This window comes from Pinus tabuliformis, chromosome X (assembly GCF_031772625.1).
Source record: "Pinus tabuliformis cultivar Carrire ecotype Pingquan chromosome X, CPIR1, whole genome shotgun sequence".
Lineage (NCBI taxonomy): Eukaryota > Viridiplantae > Streptophyta > Pinopsida > Pinales > Pinaceae > Pinus > Pinus tabuliformis.
The window spans coordinates 281,343,325-281,370,551 of record NC_142308.1 but is presented as its reverse complement, the minus strand read 5'-3'; positions in this window follow the sequence as shown (position 1 = coordinate 281,370,551).

Here is a 27,227-nt window from a genome sequence, read left to right as displayed (position 1 = left end):
TTGAGGGAATGGACATCATTGGAGGGGCTATCGTTATGTGCACCACATGAATAAAATGTACTAGCTTGGACTCTACGACTAGGGCCTAAACTCCTTATGTCAGACCACAAAGATCAAGCAATAAAAATCATATATAGAGAAATGAAAAGACTAGCAATAAGGGTTGACATATTAAGGGATAATCTATATAAAATATTATCACATACCTTCCTCTCTGAGCCATGAAACCTTTCTTCAATGAGCATTCGTTCTTCCATTCCATGCGTTTAACAATGACTAGAGCCATTATGGAGGCTTCTAGCAAAGTGGTTGAATAGTGCATTATTGTTTCCATTAAAAAGTTGTATATTGCACCCAAGTGTAGGAGTTGAGGGAATTGGACATCATTGGACGAGCTATGGTTATGTACACCACACCAAGAAAAAGTACTAACTTGGATTATACAACTAGACCCTAGCCTCCTATTTGAGACCTCAAAAATCAAGCAACAAAAAACATGTAAAGAGAAGTGAAAAGAATAAAAACAAAGTTTGTCATATTAAGGGAGAATCCATATAACATATCATCACATTCCTTCGTCTCTTAGCCATGAAACCTTTCTTCAATGAGCATTCAGTCGTCCATTCCAAGTGATTGAGTGATGACTAGAACTATTATGAAATCTTCTATAACTATATATATATATATATATATATATATATATAAAAACTTCAGATATCACTATTACATCTTTAAAATAAATATTTAATATCTAAAATATATATAATTTAATAAAATAAAAAAATCATATATTAAACTTAAAATAAATACTCTAAAACATCTTCAACTTTAAAATTTCAATAAATACTCCAAAACATTTTCTACTTTAAAACTTCAATAAAGGTTGACAATATAAAATTTGTGATAATTTTTTTTAATAATGTTAATGAGGATGGGATTAAATATAATCTTCATAATTTTGTAATTTAATAAATACTTAAAAGCATATTTTCAAAACTTCAATAACGGCTAACCATATAAAATTTGAGGTAAATTTTTTTAATAATATTAATTATGATGGGATTAAATATAATTTTGATAATTTTATAATTTAAAAATTATATTTTTTAAAAATAATTTTTATTCTAAATATTTTAATTTAAAAAAAAAAATTCCAAAAAAATATTAATAAAATTTTGGATATCTAATTTTAAATTTCATCGTTTTTTGAAGTGCAACTTAAATCAATAATCAAAATAATAATACATAGTAAATCGTGAAACCATAGACCCTGCAAGATATACACTGGAGCATAAAATTCATCCCCATAGAAACAACTAATTGAGATATTTTGTTTAAGTGCAACTTAAATCCAATTATCAAAACAAGAGTAGCACATAGGAAATCGTCAAGCCATACTGTGTCTTAATGGAGAAGATGGCAACCACAATTCATAGTTTATTTATGAAAATTATAATTATTATAAGATATAAAACCATAATATAAAAAATAATTATTTTTTAGTTACAATATAAAAAATAATTATTTTTTAGTTATAATTAGAATGATGATCATGACTATAAGTTTGTTGATTTTGGAGTGAGCTTTCAGAATTTTAATTTATTTATCAATAATTATTAAGTTGAAGTTGATGATTAGAATTTAATCTCCATAAAATATTCTAGAATATTCATAATAACATACACAAATCAAAGGTTAAGATTTGTTTCAAAAATTGTCTTATTTTACCTTTTTAATTAAATTGATTAATTGAAAAAAAAAGTCATATGAACCAGTGTATGAAGCTAGTTATGATTTTTTGGATATTTGTTATTGATAAACTATGTATTGGCCCATAATATGGTAAGAAAACTAATTTACAAATTAAGAATCTCCACGATAAAATAAACTCATGACAAATTTTCATGGTTAAAAATCTTATTTCATGTTTGTATAAATGTATATTTGTTTAACTTATATATTAATTTGTTTTATAATTGTTGACAATAATAACAATTGGAAATAACATTATAATTTAGTTAACTTTTATGTTTCCCTTTGATTTGAGAAAAGATATATTATAAAGTAAATATTTTTATGTGATCATTTAATTTATATGATTACACTAGTAAATATAACTTATATTAATAATATTTATATTTTTTAAATTTTAAATTTTTATATTAATCAACACATGGATAAGAGTATGTGTTTCCTTCTAAAAAGTCACAGATACAAAACTAGAGGGAGGTAGAGTATGTATGTCTTTACTAGATATTGCAGTCAAATCCCTTTATGAAAGTGGCTGCCTTGTCCCATAAACAAGAGGGTCTCATACACCAATCTGATATCTTACTTAGTTGTGGCCTTAAAATTAAATGATAATTTTAGATAAATTAAAGATTAAACATTCCAATTACCACCATAACCCATCTCTTTCAAATATAAATATATAACCTTTAAAAACAATAATAATTAGGTCCCTTGTCCCACAAACAAAAAAATCTCATACACCAAATTAATATCTAACTTAATTATGACCTTAAAATTAAATAATAATTTTAAATAAATTAAAAATTAAACATTCCAATTGCCAATTGCCACCATAACCGGTCTCCTTCAAATATTAGTATATGACCTTTAAAAACATTAATAATTACCCGGGAAGATCTTTCTAACCAGTTTTATAGTTCACATTATGCTTATTGCGGTGATTTAACATGGATGTATAAATATAAACATAACTATATCATTGTATGCTCAACATTATATCAGTCTATCAAAGTATATGCATGAAACATAGAGATAAGAAATTGTTCAAAAAGTAATAATACTTTTTAAGTTTCTACAGATCATTCAAAATTCATAAACAAATTGATTTCATATTTTAAAATATATTTTTTAATATTTATATATTAATGAATTGTAATAAATAATTAATAGGCTGAGTGATAAAATATATATATATATATATATATATATATATATATTTGTAAAAGCATTGTTTGAATTGTGTTTTTGATGGTGGAAATAGATTCGGCACCATCAAAAATGTTTAAGATACCTAAAATTTTGAAATTTAACAATTATAACTTAGATTTACAAAACCCTTGCCAGATTTTCTCTAAATATAACCACAATTTTTATAACTTTCCAAGAAACTCCTCCACCTCATTAGACTAAGCGCATCCATAGCTGTAATGTAGTGACAGAAGAGCATTCAAACCTGATATTGGTCATGCAGATCACGTGTTTCTCGAAGTAAAGGCAAAGTCAAGGCATTAAGGGAGATCCAACCAGAGAATTCATTCGTTATTTAGTTGATATTTGTCTTTGACAGAGTCTATATATCGGATTACATTGGAGCCCAAAGTCTATATACGTATCCAACATAAAAGGAATAACCAGGTCTAGGAGTGAAACTTGAGATGGGAGGCTAGGTGCTGGCAGTTTTGATGATTTTCCCATTATATTCAGTGATACTGGTAACTTGTGCCGAGCAGTCCACAAAGACAGCATGGTGAATATAGGCGTGCTCTCAAAATACAACTCTTCGGTCGGAAAAGTAGCCAAAATCGCCCTTGAAATAGCACAGGACGACATTAATAGCGACACCCAGCTACTCAACGGCTCTCGCCTGGCTCTACTGTTCCGTGACACGCATGGTGGTGTTATTCAGGCTGCTTCGGCGGGTAATTTAAATGTGTTCGCGGTTCTGTTCTCAATCGTAGGTTGTATTCTCTATAAATGGATAAAAAACTTTGTGATATTGTTTCCTCTTTCATATGCATTCTTAGGTTGTCTTTTCTGTATATGGATAGAACACGGTTAGAAATATTTAAGAAATGTAATTTTCGCGGACCGTAGAGATCTATGATTCTCGCAAAGTTACCTTGGTGCAGTTCACTTCGGGACACTGCGGAGCTGATTTCACGCAGTTAACTTCCAGTACCGCGGAGCTATTTCACAGATTTGGATTTCCCAGACTTGGATTTGGCGGAGCTATTTCAGAGAATGAATAATATTCACTCACTCACCGCAAAAATAACAAAGTAGGTCTAAAACGTGAAAATACATTCACATGACGCTGCGGCTCATTCGCCATGTAAAAACTAAAATTTCACGCGGAATAACACACAGTAAATACTTATGTTGCACAAGTTTCCGGTACGCGGGAACGTGTATACAGCATGGCTAGAAGCATTGACCAAATTTACGGGAAGGTCAAGCTGGAAGCCGCAATAATATAATATATTAAAATTTAATATATATTAAAAATAAAAATAAAATAATTTATTTATTTCCATCCAAAACTTGCTAATCAAATTCCATCTTGCAAAGAAATATTTAAAGGATTGAACTTTGAAACATTGCCAAAAAAATTCAAAATATTAATCCATCAACAATTTCTCAATCAAATTCCTGGCAGAACTCCCAAACCGGAAAAGAGGTTGTTATTACTCTATTATTAGGTGATTTCATGCAAGGCTATATGTTAAGTCATTGGTTCAATTCTTTGCCCTTGATATATATTACATCTAATTATAATAGAGATAAAAAAAATAAAATGTATGTTAATAGTAATTAAAAAAATTTAAAACAATAGAGTTTAAATCCAATGTTATTTTAAAAAGAGTTTGTATAATAAAATTATAAATGTCCAAGTTAATATATATTTTATACTTAAGTAAATATGAAAATTAAATTAAAAATTGCTTTTTCATAATATTTATATTTCATAATGTCAACTATTCTTTTCTTTAGTATTCCATCTTTTGTCCATTCAGCTCGGGATGGTTTTGCGAGTGGACAACATTCTTCCTAAATTCTTTTATATCCATCTCTCATCCGCGTATATGAGGAGAATGAATAGCTTTCTAATGACAATGATCATGACTGGTCAGACGCTCACGCCTCATCTTCATTTGGATAAAAGGGCTCTCCATAAACAGGTTTTTTCTCTTAGTTCCAGACCCATATCCAAATCTAAATACCCTTCGCTTCGCACAGTGCCATGAATTTAAGCAACACCCAAGCTCGCAATGTCAAATCACCTAAGTTTTCACTTATTCATTGCAGTGAAGCTCCCAAAACATCAAAAATCGGTTGCAGTGAAGCTCACGAAAAGCTCCAAAGTACCCGTTGAAGCCCCGAGCGGTTTTGGAGCATTTTTTATCAGCTCCCAAGCTCCCAGGAGCTGGGGAGCTTTGGGTACTTGCTCTCCAATGCCTAGGAACAGTACTCGTGTAACTATGGTAAATATTGTAACGGTTGTTTTCACGTGCCCATCAAAATTTGCTCCACGATTTTCTCCTTAGAGACTTGGGCTCTCTTTCTCTCCAACTCTCTTACTCTCTAACCCATCAAAATGAATTTTACATTTATATTTAACTCAACATATGATTTTACATTTAATTCATGACAGAGAAAAATAATTAATATGATGTTGTTGTTAAGTATGATAAGAATCATGCAGGTGTTTGTGGAGTGTGGGCAATAGTCATTGAATGAATGTTTGCCCATATCTATTTACCAAAGTACATTTGATGCTTTAAATTCCTTGTTGTGTTTCAAAATGGTTTGCGCTTGGCTTTAGTCTTTCCATCTTCAAATAGAGACGCAATCTGCAAAAATATTTCTGACAAGTTTGGCTGCTTTTAGAATGTTTATTGCGGTGGCTGGGATTATTATTTCCAACACTCCCCCTTAATCACAATTGCCACCAATGACAATTACCAAATAGTTTATGAGATAAACAAAACTTTCACCTGCCAATGGTTTTGTGAAATATCAGCAAATTGTTTCTATGACCTACAGTGCTGCAACACAATGTCATCATTGATAGTCAACTCTCTACTAAAATGATATTTAGCATCAATATGCTTGGTCCTCTTGTTGAAAATAGAATTCTTTGACAATGCAACTGCCGAGGTGTTGTTACAGAAAATAGTTGTCGCTCCCTCCTGGTCATGACGAAGATCCCTCAACATCCTTCTCATCCAAATTGCCTGACACGCTGTTGTTGTTGCTACGACATATTCAACTTCTATTGTTGACAGTGACACTATTGGCTGCTTCTTGGAGGCCCATGAAATGGCTCCAGAACCCAAATGAAAAACATATCCTGATGTGCTCTTTTTGTCATTGACACTGCCCTAGAGTCCTTTTCGTTGCTTGCCAATGTGTCTCCTTGGGTGTCTCCATGAACCTTGACACCAAGCTTACTACATACATTATATCCAGCCTAGTGGCATTCAAATACATCAAGCTTCTTATCATTCTTTTGTATAATGTCGGATTGACATTACTACTACAATCTTCTTTGCTCAACTTCAACCCTATGACAGTTGGAGTTGGCGCAGACTTGTTGTTCTACATTTTAAACGTCTCCAAAATTTCTCCCACATACTTTGCTTGAAAGATAAAAATGCCATTTTTTGTTTCCTTCACTTCTATGCCCAAAAAATATCTTAACAATCCCAAGTCAGTCATTTCAAATTCACTCTTCATGACTCGTTTGAAATCAGTGATGAGGAGATCATCACATCCTGTAAAAATCAAATCATCTACATATAAGATGACAATGAGAATCTTACCTTCACTCTCTTTGATGTAGAGAGTAGGCTCACCGTCACATTTTTTGAAATCATTGTCCAACAAGTAAGCATCTATCTTGCTCTACCATGCGCGCAGTGCTTGTGTCAACCCATAAAGAGCTTTCCTCAACCGATATACTTTGTCTTCTTGGCCTTCAATCTCATAACTAGGCGGTTGTGCAACATACACTTCCTCTTTCAGCACTCCATTCAAGAACATTGATTTTGCGTCCATCTAATTCACTGTCCATTTATGTTGCACAGAAATCGCCACAACTGGGCACACTGTCTCCATTCGCGCAACTAGCGCAAACGTCTCTGTGTAATCTCTTCCATGTTGCTGCTTGTATCCTTTGACAACTAGTCTTGCTTTGTGTCTTTCAATCTTTCCCTCAATGTTGATTTTGGTCTTATAGACCCACTTCACTCCAATGACATGTTTTCCTTTTGGAAGGCTCACTAATTTCTATGTGTCATTCCTTTCTATTGTTTCTATATCTTCCTCCATTGCCGCAACCCATTTTTCTTCTTTGACTGCATCTTCAAAGTCGATTGGGTCATCTACGTGACAAAATAATGCAAATAAGGAATTCAGACCTGCGCTACTATCAACTTCATCTTGCTCATCAATTTCATTTAAATTTCTAAACTTTGGTATTGTTGTGCTTGTTGAAGATGGGCGTGAGATGTGACCTGTTGTCGCGCTTCGCAGTGTGCTCAGAAAAGCACTTTCTTGGCGCGAAACTGTCCTATTATTTGTTGATGGCTTTGCATGCTGCCTACTTTGTTGTGCTTGAATAGGAGTAGAGGGAGTCGCTGTTGAGGAATTGCTTGCTGCTGTTAATTCCTCTCTTTCCTCATGTAGTATACATGCTTTGACATTGGCAATCTTCTCTAAACTTCCATCCCATGCTTCCTCTTCTATGAAATCCACATCTCTGCTGATTATGACCTTCTTGGTTGATCGATTGTAGAGCTTGTATCCCTTGGATTCATCACTGTATCCAACAAATATACATTTCTCCCCCTTGCTGTCCAACTTCTTTCTTAACTGATCCGGGACATGTGCATATGCCACACATCCAAAAACTCTCATGTGAGTGATATTTTTCTTTCTCCCACTCCATGCTTCTTCAGGAACTATGTTCTAGACGCTTTTTGGTTGGACATCTATTCAATATATACACTGCACAAGCGACAACTTCAACCCAATAATCATTTGGCAAATGCTTTGCCTTCAACATACTCCTTTCCATTTCCATAATGGTCCTATTCTTTCTTTCTGCCACACCATTTTGCTGCGGTGTATATATTGTTGTAAATTGTTATTGAATTCCATGCTCCCTACAAAATTGAAGGAAGTCATTTGAGATATATTTTCCACCTCTATCAGTCCTGAGGAGTTTGATGTAGTGTCCAATTTGCTTCTCAACAAGAGCCTTGTATTGGCGAAAGTGCTCAAACACTTCACTTTTCTATTTCAGGAAATAGACCCATGTCTTCCTTGTGTAGTCATCTATGAAGGTCAATACATAGTGGCTGCCACCCATTGATGGTGTCTGCGTTGGTCCACATAAATTTGTGGACAATCTCCAAAGGTGCCTTTGCCCTCACCGACTTTCCTACTGGAAATGTCTCTCTATGTTCCCTGCCCAAAATACATCCTTCACATATGCTATTTGGTTTTTCTATGAGTGGTAAACCTTTCACCATGTCTTTCCTATGCAGCAAATTCAAACCTCCAAAGTTGAGATGTCCAAAGCTTAAGTGCCATAACCAGTTTTCATATTTTACCTCTACTTGAATGTTTACTTGTCTGATAGGTGCCTCTTTTCTTGCATCTTCTTGTGAGTTCATAGATAGTTTTCCTTGTGCACCTTGTTTCTGCAAATATGATATTATTTTTAAGGGAAACATTCTATTGTCTGTCATCTGAATCTTTGCAATCAGCTGTCTACTTGGAGGCCTATCCAAAATTGTGCACACATCATTTTTGAAGAAGACATTGTAGCCTTTTTGCATGAGCTGTCCAACACTCATGAGATTATGTTTTAGACGAGGGACAAAGTAAACATCTGAGATGTATTTCTTCTCCCCCTTCTTTGTTAGGATATTTCTTCCTTTTCCCATGACAGAGACTTTGCTATCAGTCCCTAATGTCACTTTAGATTTCACACTTTCATCTAAAGCGTAAAACATTTATATGTTTCTTGACATGTGATTACTACACCCTAAATCTAGATACCATATATCGCTTTGCTTTTCTTGTGCTACATTACAAGCTAAAAACATGCTATCATGGTTCTGATTTTGTGAAATTTACACTTGATTTGTTACTAATGTCATATTGCTTCTTGCTACATTCATTTGCAGAATGACCATGCTTCTTACATTAATGACATTGAACTTGAGATTTATCATACCTCTGACCTTGTGCTTGATTTTGGCTTGGGCCTTGACTTGGATTTTGATTGTTGCCTCTTCCATTTGAGCTTTAAGGGCTGCTTCGTCCACCTCTGTGTGGGATTTCTCCTCTTCCTCTAGCATATGATCTTCCTCTGCCTCGACCTTGACTAAATTATACTTGTGTCTTGAAGGCATGCTCCAATGAGGAGCTTGCTGCTCTATTTAGTCTATTTTTATGAGAAGTCAATGATGCATTAATCTCATCCACTGAGAACTGTGAGAAATCCTTTGTCTCTTCTATGGCCACAACAATGGCCTCAAACCTTGTTGGAAAAATTCTCAAAACTTTCTCAGCGATTCTTCTTTCCTCAAGTGTCTCACCATGTGACCTGATTTGAGTAACCAACCCACTTACATGTGTAAAAAACGAGTCTATATTCTCAAACTTTTTCATAAAAAGTGCTTCAAAATATCTCCTCAACATTTGCAGCTTTGATGTCTTGACATTTTCCATGCCTTGGTAGGTTGTCTAGAGGGTGTCCCATTCTTGCTTGGACTTCGCTGCTACTGCGACCCTTGGGAAAATACTTTCATGAACTGCTTGGAGAATATAAAACAAGGCTTTTGAATCCTTCTTCCTGTTGTCCCTTAACAAATCTTTTTCTTTTTGAGATAAGGCATTGTATGTTGCTGCATCTGTTGGTTCTTGAAAACCATTATCCACCAAATCCCAAATGTTTTGAGAAGAAAACAAGGCCTTCATTGTAATAACCCAATAATCATAATTTTTACCATTAAACCGAGGTATTTGAGAATTAGTCAAGATTCTTCTTGATGTTTCTATTTATGAGCATAAAATAAACTTTCTACCTACTGGTAAATATGCTAAAAACAATCTGCCCTCAAAACAATTCTTACTGCTAGTAAAAACACTTTTCTATACACTAACAATATTTAACCCGCTCTGATACCATTTTAGAAATATTTAGGAAATTTAATTTTCGCGAAGGGGTAGAGAGCTATGACTCTCACGAAACTACTTTTGCGTAGCTAGCTTCATGCACCGCAGAGCTGATTTCGCACAGCTCCCTTCGTACACCGCAGAGCTATTTCACAGACTTGGATTTCACGGACCTGGATTTTGCGGAGTTATTTCAGAGACTTAATGAATAATATTCACTCACGGAAAAAATAACAAAGTAGGTTTGGAGTGACACAATAGAACTTATTATTAAATTCTAAAACATGAAAATACATTCACATGAGGCTGCGGCTCATTCACCATGTAAAAACTAAAATGTCACGCGGAATAACACACAGTAAAATACTCTAACTGTTGTTTTCACGCGCCCACCAAAATTTGCTCCACCATTTTCTCCTTAGAGAATTGCGCTCTCTTTCTCTCCAACTCTCCTACTCTCTAACCCATCAAAATGAATTTTACATTAATATTTAGCTCAAGATATGATTTTACATTTAATCGATGACAGAGAAAAATAATTAATATGATGTTGTTGTTGAATGTGATCATAATCACACAGGTGTTTGTGGAGTGTGGGCAATAGTCGTTGAATGAATCCTTTCCCATATCTATTTACCAAAGTACATTATATGTTTTAAATTCCTTGTTGTGTTTCACAACAGTTCGTGCCCGGCTTCAGTCCTTCCATCTTCAAACAGAGACCCAACCTACAAAAGTATTTCTGACAAGCATGGCTACTGTCAGAATGTTTATTGTGGTGGTTGGGATTATGATTTCTAACAAAAACCACCCTGTTCATGAGATTGTTACCTCTTTCATATGCATTCTTTTATAATGAATGAATGATTCTCTCCCTGTGTGAGAGACTCCATAGCCCTGAGAAGATGGGTGGATTCAAAGCATATAATCAATAGGTTGTATTTTCTATATATGGATAGAAAATCACCCTTTTGTGAGATTGTTTCACACTAATTCTTTTACAATGAATGAATGGTTCTCTCTCGGTGTGAGAAACTCCACTTCCATGATGAGATAGGTGGATTGAAAAGAGATAATCAGTACAAAAGGTCAAGAGAAAGCTTCACCAAATTAATAAATCTACAATGTGATTTGCATAGTTATTTCCTTAATTTATTCTGTGATGTCCTTTCTAGGAAGTTTGATATTAATTAGAATTTATGCTTTGCAAAATCCGCTCTTGATCTATTGGAAAAAGAAGTGGTTACAATAATTGGGCCACAAGCATCGAATGTTGTAGAATTCAATTCATATTACATTGGGGAGACACAACTAAAGTCCCAATTGTTTCTCCAACCACAGATTTCCATATTTTGTTCGCATGGCATATAGTGATGCTTTGCAAATGCAATCCATTGCATGGCAAAAATTGAAGGGAATAAAAACTAGAGCAGAGGACTTGCTCTTCTGAGTACTACAAATCACTTAAATAAGATTACATTTGAAACATCAGTAATAAATGACTCGAGTTAAACTAGACTAAATTAGATTTAAACTCGACTAAACTGGACTTAACTGAAACTGAACTAGGAGACTTGGAGGGATGGTTTTGACACCTAATAGGTGGTTGGGATTAGATTCTCCAACACTCCCCCTTAATTTCAACCACATAAAAAATTCAATTAAGATATCCATTGGTCTGTGTCTCAGCTAGGTTTAAAATTTAAAAATTGACTTCAACTTTTCTTTCATCCTCTTGTGAGTTCATTGATAGTTGTGCTTGCGCAACTTATTCCTTTAAATCTAATTTTATCTTTAGGGGAAACATTCTATTGCTTGTCATATGAACTTTTTTAATCAGTTGTCTATTTAGAGACTTGTCCAAAATTATGCATTCATCATTTTTGAAAAATACATTGTAGCCCTTTTGCATGAGTTGTTGAATTCTTATGACGTGATCTATAATTGAAAACTTGAAGGTGATATACAAATTGAAAGTGAAATTTTATATGTTTTTTGTGTAATGGATGAAGTTACTAAACACATAAAAGAGTGATCTTTAAACAAGTTTAATAGCCAAACAGAGATAAATAACCATTTCTGAAACAAATAACACAAAACATGATAAACGATTTCACCCCTCTCCTAGGATACATCTCCTCATCCAGCTTCCATTGCAGTGCCTCTTTCATTAAGTGCTCAAAAGTGTGTTTACATAGCTTTATAATGCTCATACAGTAGAATTGATGTCTCCAATGATCTAGAACTGTCAAAAACCCCCATTTGGGTTCTTTCTGCACCTCATTTGGCTAAAAAATGAGAAAGTTTTCCCCAAATTTTCATGGCTAGTCATCCTACAATTCGACCCAAATATGGTTTGAGTGCTCTAAACCTAGAATTGGCACACAAAACTAGCCTACAATCCTTCCTGACAGGTGAATTTTTAGGACAGTTAATCTACCCATTAAGTACCCAATTTTTTAAAATTTCGATCACATTGGTGCATGTGAACGCATTGGGGGCTAAGATTCCAGGGCCTCACTTTGAGCACCTTTGGTTTGTTGTGCTCTTAGTCATATTAGGTCCCAGTGACCTGGGGCTGGCCCCCTCCAAACTTCTACCTCTAGTTTTAGTGATGGCTCCAACGGTGGTTTGTGTTATGGGTTATTGTTATGGGTCAAGCTAAGGCCTAGCCCTTTGGCCCCTTCACCTACAGTCTCCTGGGTGTTGGGGTGGCTAGGGGCTAGGTTTTATCCCAACCCCCTCACCCATTTGCATGCTATGGAAACTTTATATAACAGTTTAGAACATAGAGGTTAACAACCAAAGCAATGTCATAGTGGTGCAATCTTATTGCTATGTGCTTCCAAATCACGAGTTTGACTCTGGTGGGTACCCGATCTGGCCCCAAAACAAATTTTTGGCCTATATCTGGAGGCCGTGTGGCAACCTCCAATTGGTGCGTGTGGCTCTCCCCCATTGGCCAATATTACACAGTCAACAACCCATTATATAATAATATAACGTTTTAGCCAATCACAATGAGACAAGTGTCAATCATCCATAGACCTAAAAAAAATACAGTCATTTGCCTAGTTACCTACCTAGTCAGCGTACAGACTGTTGACTGGGCATACCTGCAACCCAACTTTTAAAATTTTATTTGTTTGTTAATTAAATCAGAACATGACATTGAGTGCATATGATATCGGTTTTGAGTGAAACACATTTCATTGGATTTATATTGTCGAGATCTATCCAGTCGTTCAAGTTTTGAACTTTGTATCACACTTTGAATTTTGAGCACTGAATTGATCCCCTAGATCACCCCTCCCCATTGGAAGCTTTTAAACCTCTAAAAGCTCATTTTTAGTCAAAAAATAGATGAGGGCACAGTTCCCTCACCCTTCCAACCTCAATCCATTTCGTTTCGTTTGTTTTTTTTGCTTTGACCTCTTCCTAAATGTACTTCACTTTTGAAGTCTTTGTCTTTCTGTCAAAGATAGAACCTTACTGCAATTCTTCAAGATGTTTAGAAGAGAATTTTTTTTTTAAAGAAATCTAAACATTCTCTCCTCGACCTTCAATCAAAGAATACTTATTTAATTTCAAGTTCACTTCACCTTGAACATTGTCATCATAACGATGCTTAACATGTCTAGCCTTGCACTTGGCTAGACTCTTTACCAAATGTGATCACCATCACCATGCACCATCCTTATTCAAAGAAAAAACATTATGAAACCCACAAGAATATTCTTTGGGACCAATGCCATCTTTTTCAAATATCCTTTTCATTTTATTTTTGACATCTGCATGCTTTAACACTAGCATCCTGTTCACACAAATGTTCAACAATGAAGCATCCTGCTAGAATTGCAATTCATTTTGTTTACCTCTTTTAGGAGGCAACTTGCTAGACTCCTAGAATATCTTATCACATGAATTAGAAACCTCAATGAAATCAGATTTCAAACTTGATCCATATCCTTGAAAGGCTTTAGGTTCCTCAACATCTTTGTGCTTAGATGTTAACAATTCAAAATTCTGACTAGCATTAACAATCCTCTTCATTTTTCCAGCATTCACATGAGATAAACTCAATTTCTTATTATGCCCTATAACAATTTAATCAATCCCATTCTTGAACAAATTATATTTGTTCTCATGGTGATGAAAAATGGCTTTCCTTTCATATAAATATTGGCTTCCTAAAACAATCCCACAAATGTCAAGTGGTACGACATCATGTTCTACCTCATCAATAAAGTTTGTAGTGATTTAAAATCTAAGTATGCATTTTATTATTACTTGCAACTCGGCATTGTCACATACCCAACCCAAATAATAAAGTTTAGGATGAGGAATGATTTCCAAAATAAATTTCTTGACAATGTCTTCTGAAATGAAGTTCTCTTGTGAACCACTACCAAACAAAGTATCTACGTTGTTATGTTTTTTGATGATTATAATATGGGAAAACTCTATTATTTCTCTTTCATTTTGAGTTTCAATGGATTTTCTAGAAGAACTAGTGCTTTCAATTTATTCCTTACCTTTCAATCCCATGGCTATGGTTTTTTTTCATCTACAGAATCATATCCTAGATCTTGTTCTGTAGTTGTAGCAGTGTTTTCTTTCTCCTTGTTAGTAAAATTTTTGGGTCTCATCTCAGAATGAAGTTGCCAACAATGGTCGTCATCATGGCTTTCTTTAGAACAATGTTTACATGTGATATTTTCTCATTCTTTCTTAACTGTAACATTCTTTTTATCTTTTCCTTTAAATTTCCCTTTTCCTTTTTCTTCATACTTGAATGACTTCTCACAAGTTTATTCAGAAACATTTTTCCCTCTTGCCTTTAAATGAGTTGATTTTACACAAACTTCATCGAGTTTTGTAGGTTTAAACATGAGAATGGTATGTCTCAAGTAAATATTCAATCCTCAATGAATATGAGCAAAGTATCTTGAGAGAACAATTCTATACCCAAAATCAAAGCTCTTTTCCTAAAGTCTCGAGTATAAGATTTCACATTTTTCCCCTTAGCTTGCCTAAAGTTTTTCCAATCCATGATAGCCTTTTGCATGTATGCTAATGGATAAAATTTCCTTATTATTGCGACAACAAAATCATTCCAAGAGGATAAACACTTACCATGTTTCTTCATGTCCTCTTGAGTTTAGACTTCCCACCAAATAAGTGTTGCACCTTCCAATCTAAAAGAAGCAAGCTGAATTTTGGTCTCATCATCTTTGATTCATTGCATCCTGCCATACACTTCAATCTAACGAATCAAATTATCTAATTTCTCAACATATACCTCTCCATTGTACATAGGAAATTCAAGCTTAAAATCAAGCTTTAACAAAATAGATTTGCCATTTCCTTTTGGAGAGTTTGGAGTTATTTGTGAAAGCGTAGAAGAAGTAGAAGATGACGACGAATATGCAGATGAGGATGATGAAGGTGGAGGTGTTGGTTTGTCACCATTCCCTCCATTACATTTTAGAGGCTTGTTTCGTTTTTCTCCATCTCGTTTTGGAGGTTTTCATCTCTCTCCATAAAACATTGCATTTCTCTCCTCATAAAGAGCCTTTACCATTTCAAAAATCTCAAAGAATGAGTTTCTAAAAGTTCTTTCATCTCCAAACATCCCTTCAAGACCTTCTTCATGTGCCATGACTATTGAAGCTTGAGGTGTTTTTGTTCTCCTTGAAACAATCTGAGATCTATAATCCACACGTTCTCCTTGTCCTCTTTTAAGCTTCAAGGTTGTAAGCATAAAAAAAAAAAGCTTGAAAACAAAAGAAATCCTTCACAATAACTTGATGCTCTCATACCAAAATCATATGTAACTGAAAACTTGAAGTTGATATACAAATTTCAAGTGATTTTTAAACAAATTGAACAACCAAACATACACACCATATCTAAAACACATAACACAAAACATGATAAATGAGTTCACCCCTCTCTTGGGCTACATCTCCTAATCTAGGTTGCAATGCAAGGCCTCTTTCATTAAGTGCTCAAAAGGGTGTTTGCATGGCTTTACAATGCTCAAACAATACAACTGATGTCTCCAATGGATCAAGAACTCTCAAAAATCCTCATCTAGGCTCTTTTTGTGCCTCATTTGGCCAAAACTTGAAAACGTTATGTGTGTTACAACATTTTCCTAAATTCCATGGCTAGTCATCCTACTATTCAACCCAAATATGGATTGAGTGCCCAAAACCCGGAAACAACGCATAAAACTCACCTATAATCTCGTCCGATGGGAAAAATTGTAGGACCATTAATCTGCCCATTAAGTCCCCAGTTTTGAAAAATCTGGTCATGTTGGCACGTATCACATTAGGGGCCGAGATTCTAGGACCTAACTCCACACTGATTTGGTTTTACACACCCTTGGTCATATTGGTTCCTAGTGAACTAGGGTTGGCCCCCTCCAGCCTTCCGCCTATGGTTTCAGCAGTGGATCTGATAGTGGTTTGTGCTACAAACTGTGGCTGTGGGCTGGGCTAAGGCTTATCCCCTTGGCCCCTCCACCTGCGATCTCGTGGATACTGGGGTGGCCAGGGGCTAGGGCTTAGTCCAACCCCCTGCCCCAATTGTGTGCTAGGTAATCTTTATATAGTGGTTTAGAACATAGAGGTTAAGAACAAAAGAAATGGCGCAATGGTTTGGGCATGTTGTTTTGTGCTACTAGGTCGCAAGTTTCACTTTGTTGGGTGCCCAATCCAGCCCCAAAATAATTTTTTGGCCTATCTCTCAAGGCCACGTGGCAACCTCCGATTGGCCCACATGGCTCTCCCCTGTTGGCCAATATTACACAATCAGCAACCCATTATATAATAAAATAATTTCTGAGCCAATCATAATGAGACAACTGTCAATCATCCATAGGCCCACAAAACACACAATCATCTTCCCAGTCACCTGCCTAGTTAGTGTACGAACTACTGACTAGGCATACCTGCAACCCAACTTTTAAAATTTTAGTTGTTTGGCAATTTAATCAGAACACGATATTGGGAGCATACGATAACAATTTTGAGTGAAATGAATTGCATTAGATGCAGATCATCGATATCTATCCAATTGTTCAATTTTCGAACTCTATCACACACTTTTAATTTTGAGCGCTAAATGGATCCCCTGGATCATGAGGTTATGCCTCAAACCAGGGACAAAATAAACATCTAAAATTTTCTTCTTCTCCCCCTTCTTTGTTAGAATATTGACTCTTCCTTTACCCATGAAAAATACTTTTCTATCAGTCCCTAATGTCACTTCAACTTTCACACTTTCATCTAGATTGGAAATCATTTCTATGTCCCCTATCATGTGGTTGTTGCACCCTAAATCTACAAATCATACATCACTTCTTTTTTCTTGTGCTAGATGTCATGCCAAAAATATGTTATCTTGGTTTTGATTTTCTTTTGTGATATTTTCACTTTGTTTTTTACTTATGTCATGGTGCTTCTTTCTACATTCATTTGCATAATGACCATACTTCTTACAATAATGATATTAAACTTGGGATTTATCATACCTATGACCTTGTGCTTGATTTTGGCTTGGGTTGTGACTTGGATTTTGATTTCTTCCCCTTCCACTTGAGCTTGAAGGGTTACCTCTTCCACCTTTGTGTGGGCTTCTTCCTCTTCCTCTAGAATTTGATCTTCCTCTGCCTCTACCTTGACCAAATGAAACTTGTGTCTTGGAGTAATTCTCCAATGAGGAGTTTCTTGCTCTATTCAATATATGTTCATGAGAAATCAGTGATGCATGAATCTCATCGACTAAAAATTGTGACAGATCCTTTGTCTCTTACACGGCCACAACAATGGCATCAAACCCTGTTGGCCGACGTCTCAAAACTTTCTCAACCATTCTTCTTTCCTCGAGTGTCTCACCATGAGACCTGATTTGAGTAACTAGTCTAATTACTTGTGTAAAAAATGAGTCTACATTTTATGACTCTTTCATACAAATTGTCTCAAAATATCTCCTTAGCATTTGTAGTTTTGTTGTCTTCACTTTTGTCATGCCTTGGTAGGTTGTTTGAAGGGTGTCCCATGCTTACTTGGACTTTGTAAAAATACTTTTATGAATTGCTTGAAAAATGTAGAAGAGGGCTTTCGAATCCTTCTTCTTATTGTCCCTCAACAAATCATTTTGTGCTTGTGACAATGCATTGTATGTTATTGCATTTGTTAGTTCTTGGAAACCATTCCCCACCAAATCCCAAATATCTTGGGAAGAAAGTAGAGCCTTTATTGTTATAGCCAATAATTATAATTTTTCCTATTAAATTTGGGTATCTAAGGACTAGTTAAGCTTTTGTGCTTGATGCTACCATTTTTTACTGTAAAGAAAACTTTCTCCCTGCTGGTAAATATTCTCTAAAAAAAAATCTTCCTTCAAAACAACCTTTCAACTCCGAGTAAAAATACTTGTTCTTACACTAATAAATTTAACCCTCTTTGGTACCACATGAAACATTCTACTCAAGACTTCGGTTGTGGAGATAAAATCGCAACTAAAATGGAGCTAGAAACTCAAAATTTTCACTCACAGTAGAACAAAGTAAAACATAGTTGTTGCGCGGTAAAATTAGACGTGAAATTTCAAAAACATATCGCAACAAACTATAATTTAGATTATATTTAAAAACACATGAAAATACATTGGCATTATAGATGGAGGCATGGAAGTTGCAGGTCCTTCACCAAGTAAAGCAAAAATCTTACTGCTATTTACACTTCACGAGGAATTGCAAAGTAACTCTTTGTAAAACACCGTAAAAAAATTGTTTTCACCCACCCACCAAAACTTGCTCCATGATTTTCTCTTCTTGACCTCTCATACTTACACCCTCTCGACTATGCAAAAACAAAATTCTACCCATGTATATTCAAATGTACATTCCAACGCATTATTTCATGAAAAAAACAAAACATTAAAACACATCATGGGCAATCGTACAATTTTTTTTCCTGTGCTGCGGAGTACATATTTTAGTGGAAGAATAAATGTTTGAACATATGTATTTACCAACCATGCATTAAATTAACATTTCATTCTTAATTGATTGATGTATTGTGGAATGGTCTGATGTATTGCGAAATGGAGAATTTGTACTCCTACTCAGAACTTCAATTAATCTACAGTTAAAGGTGTACCACATGTATGGATGTTGTCAGTTTAATAACTACGGTGGTTGACATTAATTTTTCCAACACCTTATGATCTCATTCCCTATGGGGACATGAACCATACATACTCCTATGATGACTTTGTCTATCAAGTTCATCTTGAGGCATATCCTATAGCCCATTGAATTATTATATTTCTACTTCTTCTGATTACCAAGAATTCAACTCCTATTGATATTGATTTCAAGATTGCTTGAAAGAAATTTGATTCAGTTGTAGGCAATGTCACAATTTTATCTAACCGAAGTAACTATGTCGATTTCATGCAACCATTCACAGAATCAGTTCTAGTGATGGTAGTTCCTACCCATGCAAACTAAGAAAATAACACTTGGGTGTTCATGCTTCCTTTTACTCCAGCCATGTGGTGCACAACAGGGGCATTTTTCATATTCACGGGATGTGTAATATGGCTATTCAAGCATAGGGTAAATCCTGAGTTCAGAGGAAAACCGAGAGACCAAGTGGTTACTCTACTCTGGTATTCTACCCCCAATAATTTACTCTTAATACTTATCCATGATCTGCGGACTGTTTTGTTTATGTGAGTTCTCTTTAGTGAGACTTTTTGGAAGCTTATCCAATGGCTTTTTCCGGTATAATTTCTCTAAAATACGGTAGGAATTTATTGAAATCACAAGCTTGATGGGTAACCCCTGCACAATTGAAGTTACCTAAGGTTTTTTCAGGGTTCTGAATCCATATATACAGTAAAAAGACCAGTTTAGATGACACAAATCAAGATTTCACCTCAAATTTTTTGTTGGATTCCAGCACCAGAAAGTCGAAAAAGTTTCACCAAAGACAACTCCTTATTTATGTTTGTGGCGCTAGTCTCGAGTAAGCTAACTTTTACTCTTTTCTGTTCACCCCGTTGTTCCAAGTTTTCTTTCTTGACGTTGGTTTTATCTCACATTAAGTGATTTTCCTTCCCTTTAAATTGCTTTGTTTTTTTCTTTGGTTTGAAATATACTATAGAATCACAACGTCAGTATTCAAATGGATTTACATGAAGTTTTATGTCTCTGTTTATAAAATATACTGCAGGGGAGACGTTAGTGAGAAATTTGTCTCGATCGGTGCTTATAATATGGTTATTTGTAGTTCTGATTCTAACATCCAGCTATATGGCCAGTTTGACATCTATTCTTACAATACAAAAGTTGAATCCTACTATTAAAGATGTTGAATCTCTTTGTGCTAGTGTTGCATGAGTAGAGTATCAGGAATGGACTTTTGTAGATGATTACCTACGAGGAAAGTTTCACATAGCCAATGAAAATCTTAAAACATTTTCAACAGTAGAGGAAGCTGGAGAGGCTCTCTCAAAAGGCACAGTTGCTGCCATTTTCGATGAGATTCCTTATATCCACATTTTTCTAGCTTCACAATGCAACTATACAATGGTTGGACCTATCTATAGGACTGGGGGTTTTGGCTTTGTAAGTTGCATCATATATTCAATAATTTGTTTAAATTCCAATGTATAAATTACTTCTTCTATCTACAGTTAGTGTCTCACAAATCAACACTTTTGCACAGGTATTTCCCATGGGCAATCCCCTGGCCTCTCATATTTCCAAGGTTGTTCTGTCTCTTTCAGAGGACAAATAAATGCAACAGATTCAAAATAAATGGTTAAATAACACTACCTGCACATATTAGGGTGAAAAAGTAGGTTCTAATAGGCTAAGCATGGGCAGTTTCTAGGGTTATTGGTAGCTATGACTCTATTATGTTCCATGCTTCTCCCCAATTATATGAGGGATCCTGATGTTAAGGATAACAATAATAGTGAACTAGGTGTTCCATCAAGAGGGGAAACATTGAAGAAGTCAATGAAATCATTCATGGTGTATGTTCACCAGAAATAGATTTTAGCCTCATCTCCTGAGACAAGAGTATCAAACACTAGCCACAACAATAGTCCATTCTCTCTGGAAAATTTCACAAGTAGCCCTTCAACAATGGGAATGAGTCCTTTCAGTGTCAACATGCTTTTTAGGATAAGCTTATCCATTCTAGATAATGAACATGTGGTGGGTGCAGGTGAAAATGAAACTGCATGCACTTCATCTATTTCTGCACCTGATCATCTAACATAATACAAATTCTAGTCGACACCACAAATAACCATGTTAATGCTGACGTGATCCTTCAATAGCCATTATCATTAAAGAGTCAAATATGTAAGATAAAAACTATTTCATCTCATCTTTAAGATTAATTGGAACATAAAAACACTAGATTCATTATACAAATAGGGCTTTTTAGGTAAATTGCATTCATTTTTATCCGAAATGGTTGTCTTCATAATTTTTTGTGATGCATGCATTATTTTTTATAATTTTTGAGGCGCATGCAAGCGCCAAATTAATTTCTTTTCTATATTTTCATTAAAATATTTAAATTATTAATGATATTTTTTAATAATGTATTAGTGGTAATATGAATATGAAAAATATCACTCAATTCTTTTAAAAAAAATAATTGAAATATTTATGTAAAAATTAAATTAATTTTAAGAAAATATCATTTTTATTTATAAAATTTATGTATATACATATAAAATTTGAATTTGTATGTCATTTATCATACAATTATTGTGAAAAATATGTTTTTAATATTAAATTCAATTATTGTGCAAAATATAAAAATTTATTGATATTATTTTAATATTAAATGTAAAGGATACATTGTTGTAATGGAAAACTATTTATGGTAAAGGATACATCGTTGTATTGGAAAACTATTTACTTTATTTATTTATTTTTGGACTATAGATGATGAATGTTCTAATGTTTTGTATGGTTAGTTTTAAAATAGAATAGTTTAGGTAATAAAAAGTTATAGTATAAATAGAAGAGGTATGCAATTTATCATTTTGATATATGTTAATAAAAAATTATATTCAAAATAGTAAACAATATTATTATTATTATTTTAGATATATATTTGAAATGGCGTAATAGACTCTTATGTATCTATAGTTTCATTCATGAAATATTTGTGTAAATGATAGAAAAGTAAATTAAAAATAAAGTTATCCAATGTATCTAGAAAGCTAGAGGTTTTGTAGTGCAACTCAAATCATTGGTTTGCCACTCTAATGTAATTATATAATAAAATTGGTTTTAAATTATATGTTATTATCAAACATTGTACATTTTTTCATTGACAATTAGTTATTTGTAGACCGATTAGCATTGCTACAAATCATTATATCAAAAATGCAATAAATAAAATATAAAATTAAAATTATTATAAAAAATCATTTTTAGATAAGTAATTGAAAATGTTGTAAAAAATTGTGTAAAATATATAGATATTAGTACTTTGTAATCTTTTTAACTTTCTAAACATTTCCTACCATAAAAATAGATGTTAGTGATCTTTTATGAGTAGCATGTAATCATGCTTCTACATTATATTACGTGCTACAATTGTGAAAAGAACTATCACTTTAAACAATTATATATATTGTTTCGAAAAATTATGATTCATAAATGTATGAAACACATTAGCTCATAATAAATTAACCATACTAGTGCTTTTTGTAATGCCTCTATCTATTACTGTTGTTTTACATTGTATTAATAATCTACCTACCAACTGAATAATATTTTTTTATGCTTGATTTTGATAAGTATTATTAGTATATATGCGTGTTATGCATACTCTTGCTACATACCCACACTTCATATTAGTATGCTACTATCGTGTACCATGTTATGCTAGACAATTAATTAATAATTAAGCTTGGTTAGTGAATAAGCTACCATTAACCTTAAGCTTGATTAATAATTAAACTTATTACTTAATAATTAATCTATTTGATTCTTGTGATTCCATAGGGTTGAATTACATAATTAAATATTAATATTTTACTATTTCTTTCAAGTGAATTCATCCTTTCTCTGAGCGTGATCACGAGGATGAATATAATAATATTCATAAGCACATAACCTTTACAAAAGTATTTCTTATTATCATGTTATTCAGTGGGGGAGATAACAAACATTCTTCCCATCCACCCAAAATAACTACGATTGATATATTATTATTATTATTATTATTATTCAATTAGAGGAAATTTTAGCCTAAAAGTTCCCATGAAATTTTAATGTACATAATATGTAAACAAATCAAAATCCTTTAAATTTAAAAAGACATACATGTAAATTTTTTGGAGGGAAATAAAGAACTACCTTTTTTAATTATATTTTTAGCTTATCTCCTTATAGGTTTACCAAAATTTCAAGTGTAGATACTTGTTGGATGCATCATTAAATTCCACATCCAACGAGTACCCAATGTGCATACTTCTGTGAAGACCCGCATTGATAAAAATTAAAGATACATTAAAAAAGTTTGTTCAACACACTTTTTTAATGTATCTTCATTTTTTATCAATGTGGGTCAAGTTATCAAAAGTATACACAATGGGCACTCATTGGATGTGAAATTTAATTCCACATCCAATGAGTGTCTGCACTTGAAGTTTGAGTAAACCTATAAGGAGATAAGCCATAAATATAATTAAAAAGATAGTTTTCTTCTTTTCCCTCCAAAATTTATAAATCTTATTTTATTATTTTCCTATTATTTTATTATTTTTCTTTAGGAGCCCAATTTTAGGCTTATTATTTATTCCTTCTCGGTCCTGACAAGGTTTTTTCCTTGAAATAATTTGAGAACAAGGGAAAAGTGGGAGGGACTTTAGGAGAGCCATGGGAGGGAGCGGGGGGTGAGGGGTGGGGTAGGAGAAAATGACATAAATGAAGTGGGTACATTTATTTGGAGTGGTTGGCATTTATTTTGAGGGGACACATAAGTATGGGGGAAGTGGGAAGGTCAAGGGGATGATTGTATATTTTTGTTTTGGTCATGCACAAGGAAGGAGGAGAGTGAGAAATGAGATGATGGAGGGAGAGGGTGATAACTAATAGGAGGGAGGAAATCGGGACAAGGAGAACTTGGACTTGGACAATGGAGTTTGCATTTCATAGGGTGTTCGATTGAGAACTAAGAGACACTATGGCTACAGTTGAACTTGGGCTCGGAGGGTTAGGGAACTTGTAGAGGTTCCCTGAGCTAGGAAGTCTGATAGACTACCTAGTTAGCAAGGTGGCATATTTATTCAAGTGGTTATAGTACATGAACTGTAGTCGATCCATTGTAGTCACGCATCCTTATTGTCGACGTTTAAGTTATTTAAATTGTTGTAAATCAATTATGTCACATATTATTATATTCTATTGAAAAAATATACATTGTATTGAAATATGCTACTATTTTATGCTGTGAAATTTTGTGGACAAATGGTTTGATGATCTTGGGTTGGGTCCCTACACATCCAGATTCAAATTTGGACCCTAAAACCCACTTATATACACCAACACAAACACGTGTTCTTGTAAAAAAGAAAATCAAAATATATTTGCCTACAATTAAAGGAGGTAGATATTTAATAAGAATTGAATGAACTGAAAATTCCTAAATTTGCTAAACAAACACACATCATTTTTAATCTAGAAAATCCAACTATTGTGCTATTTTCATTTTGGGTTATAAGAACAACATTTCCAATAAGCATTATTATTTTCAAGAAAAAAAAAATTACATAAAGTCAAGTACTAAAGCAAAATGCAGGACCATCTTCTATCATTTATTCAAAAAGTATTTACCATGTACTAACTTGAATGCTTAAGGATAGATAAAATGATGGTCATATAAAATTCAATGGCTTTGTCGTATACGAAGTCAATGTTATGCTTGTACAATATAAATCATTGCAAGGACCTATAAATCAAATAATTTCAGCAAATAAAATTAAATCGAATACTTGTCTCATATGGAGGTCACATGCTCTACATTCATAGAAAGCCATAGAGAAATATTTGTCTCTTAGCTATTGGGGTTTATCAATCTTTAGATAAGGGGCCAGGTGTTGGCTTCTCACTATAGGGAAAACAATGAATGGTTTGGAGTGAGAAAATACTATAGACAATGTAGTTGTGTCAGTTGATGCTTATTGGATGGTAGAAAGCCTCAAAATCACATTTTCTTTGTTGCGAGAAATATTAGAAGTGGACTGGGCACCCAAAATCATGTCTCTCGAAGGGAGAGAACCAATGAGACCAAAACAATGTTTAATAGAGAGATAAAGAATTCTGAAGTAGATAAAAATTGACAACTTAGATCTGTATTTATATTTCGAATATGGGAATACCACATGATTAATAAAAAACTCACCTTCATATCCACTGCACATGAATCTAATGTAGTCTAGGCAGTAGCATTGTCCTAATCTGTGAGTAATGAAAACCTCTCAACATCGACTATAAGACCTACTCATTAACCAACTACAAGTGTCGACCTAAATATCTCCAAGAGAATACACACACACACACACACACACAGGAACCAATACTCAAATACGAATCGTTGGGAGGTATAACCAACCATTGAACATGAACCTTGATTTTTTTTCAAACAAAAAAATGTGTCCTTTTTATTTATACAATGTCTAGTACTTTTACAGGACTCCACCTGAAATCATATCGCTAATTTTAGAAATCGCATCCTCATTCTAGCTAAAAAAATAGGATATTGGATAAAAATAAAGAGGAAAAGCATCAAAACAAAAAAAATAGAGTAATGGGATACCACTATATTATCCCTTATTTTAAAAATCTTGGCAAACCCATTCTCCAAAAAAATTATTTATTTTTTTAAGAGATCATCTAAAACATTAGATTCTCTAGAAATCTGAAGAATCTTCTTGTAGAGCTCGAATTTTATGTTGGCATCCCCAAAGATGCGGATAATGAAACTGGAATATTTTGTTTTTCCATTCAACAGTTGTATTTGAATCACCATTAAATTTCATCCTTGTTGTATTATTCAGTAAGGAAAAATGAAGGAGCCCAAAAAGACTAATTAGATATTCCTTCTGATTAGTGTCATTCCCTAGGCCCTACTTTAAACAAAACATGTGAGAAGATGATAGGTGTGGAACCATCCATGTTCAATAATGACCTTGCTAACATGCTCTGTAAAAAAAAAAACAAAGCGAGTATTTTCATCAAAATGAAGTTCTTGAGTTTGCTTTTGATCCTTTCTCTGTATTGAGACAATCTGCTCCAAGAAAAAACTACTAATTCTATGATCTACTAAATAAAAGTCATTACAATCATCTTGGAATAATATTTTATTTCTCAACAACCAAATTCCCCAAAAAAACCAAGGGAAGGAATTTAAAAGTAGAATCGGAGAAGATTTAATCCAAAACCATAAGCTTTCTTCCACTGCAATCCCCTTCCAAACTCCCCTACAATTTAAATCATTTTTCACTTGTTACCAAATGCATTGTGTGATAGGAGAATGCATAAATAAATGGGAAATATAATATTCATCTTTCTTGCAAAGCATACAAATGTTGGGCATTTCCAACCTTTCTTTTTGTTAACATCCCACGTCGAATTTTGTTTGATAAAACAAGCTAGAAAAAAATCCTTACTTTAAGTTGCCCTTGACTTTTCCATATATAGTTGTTACACCAAGGAGCTCTTTACTGATTAAAATTATCCATTAAAGATTGGTAATCCAATTTAGTTGTAAGAACTCGTGGCTCTAAGTAATATGGTCATATCAATTTATCAAGCTCATACTCCTTGAATATAATACTTGAGAATTTAATCATTAAATGAAATTCCCCCATTCTTCATCAAGACCTAAAACACTATCATTAATCCATGAATTAGCATTAGAATCATTTTCATTATAAACACGAGTATTGGAAAAAGTAGCAATGGGAACATAACTAAATCTACACTCGTATCTAACTAAATGACATATATCTTAAATTGAAGTTTTTGTTGACGGAACTTGAACCCGCATCTCTCAAGTGAGAACAAGGTATCTTCGTAAACTATACTACAATGAACGTATCATACATTAGTGTTATATTTCATGATATAATCCACTATCAAAATTATAACATAAACTCCAAACTAATATTCTAAATTGGGAGAAGAGTCTTTTGAGATTTGATGAGCTTAGTTTCCAGGATGC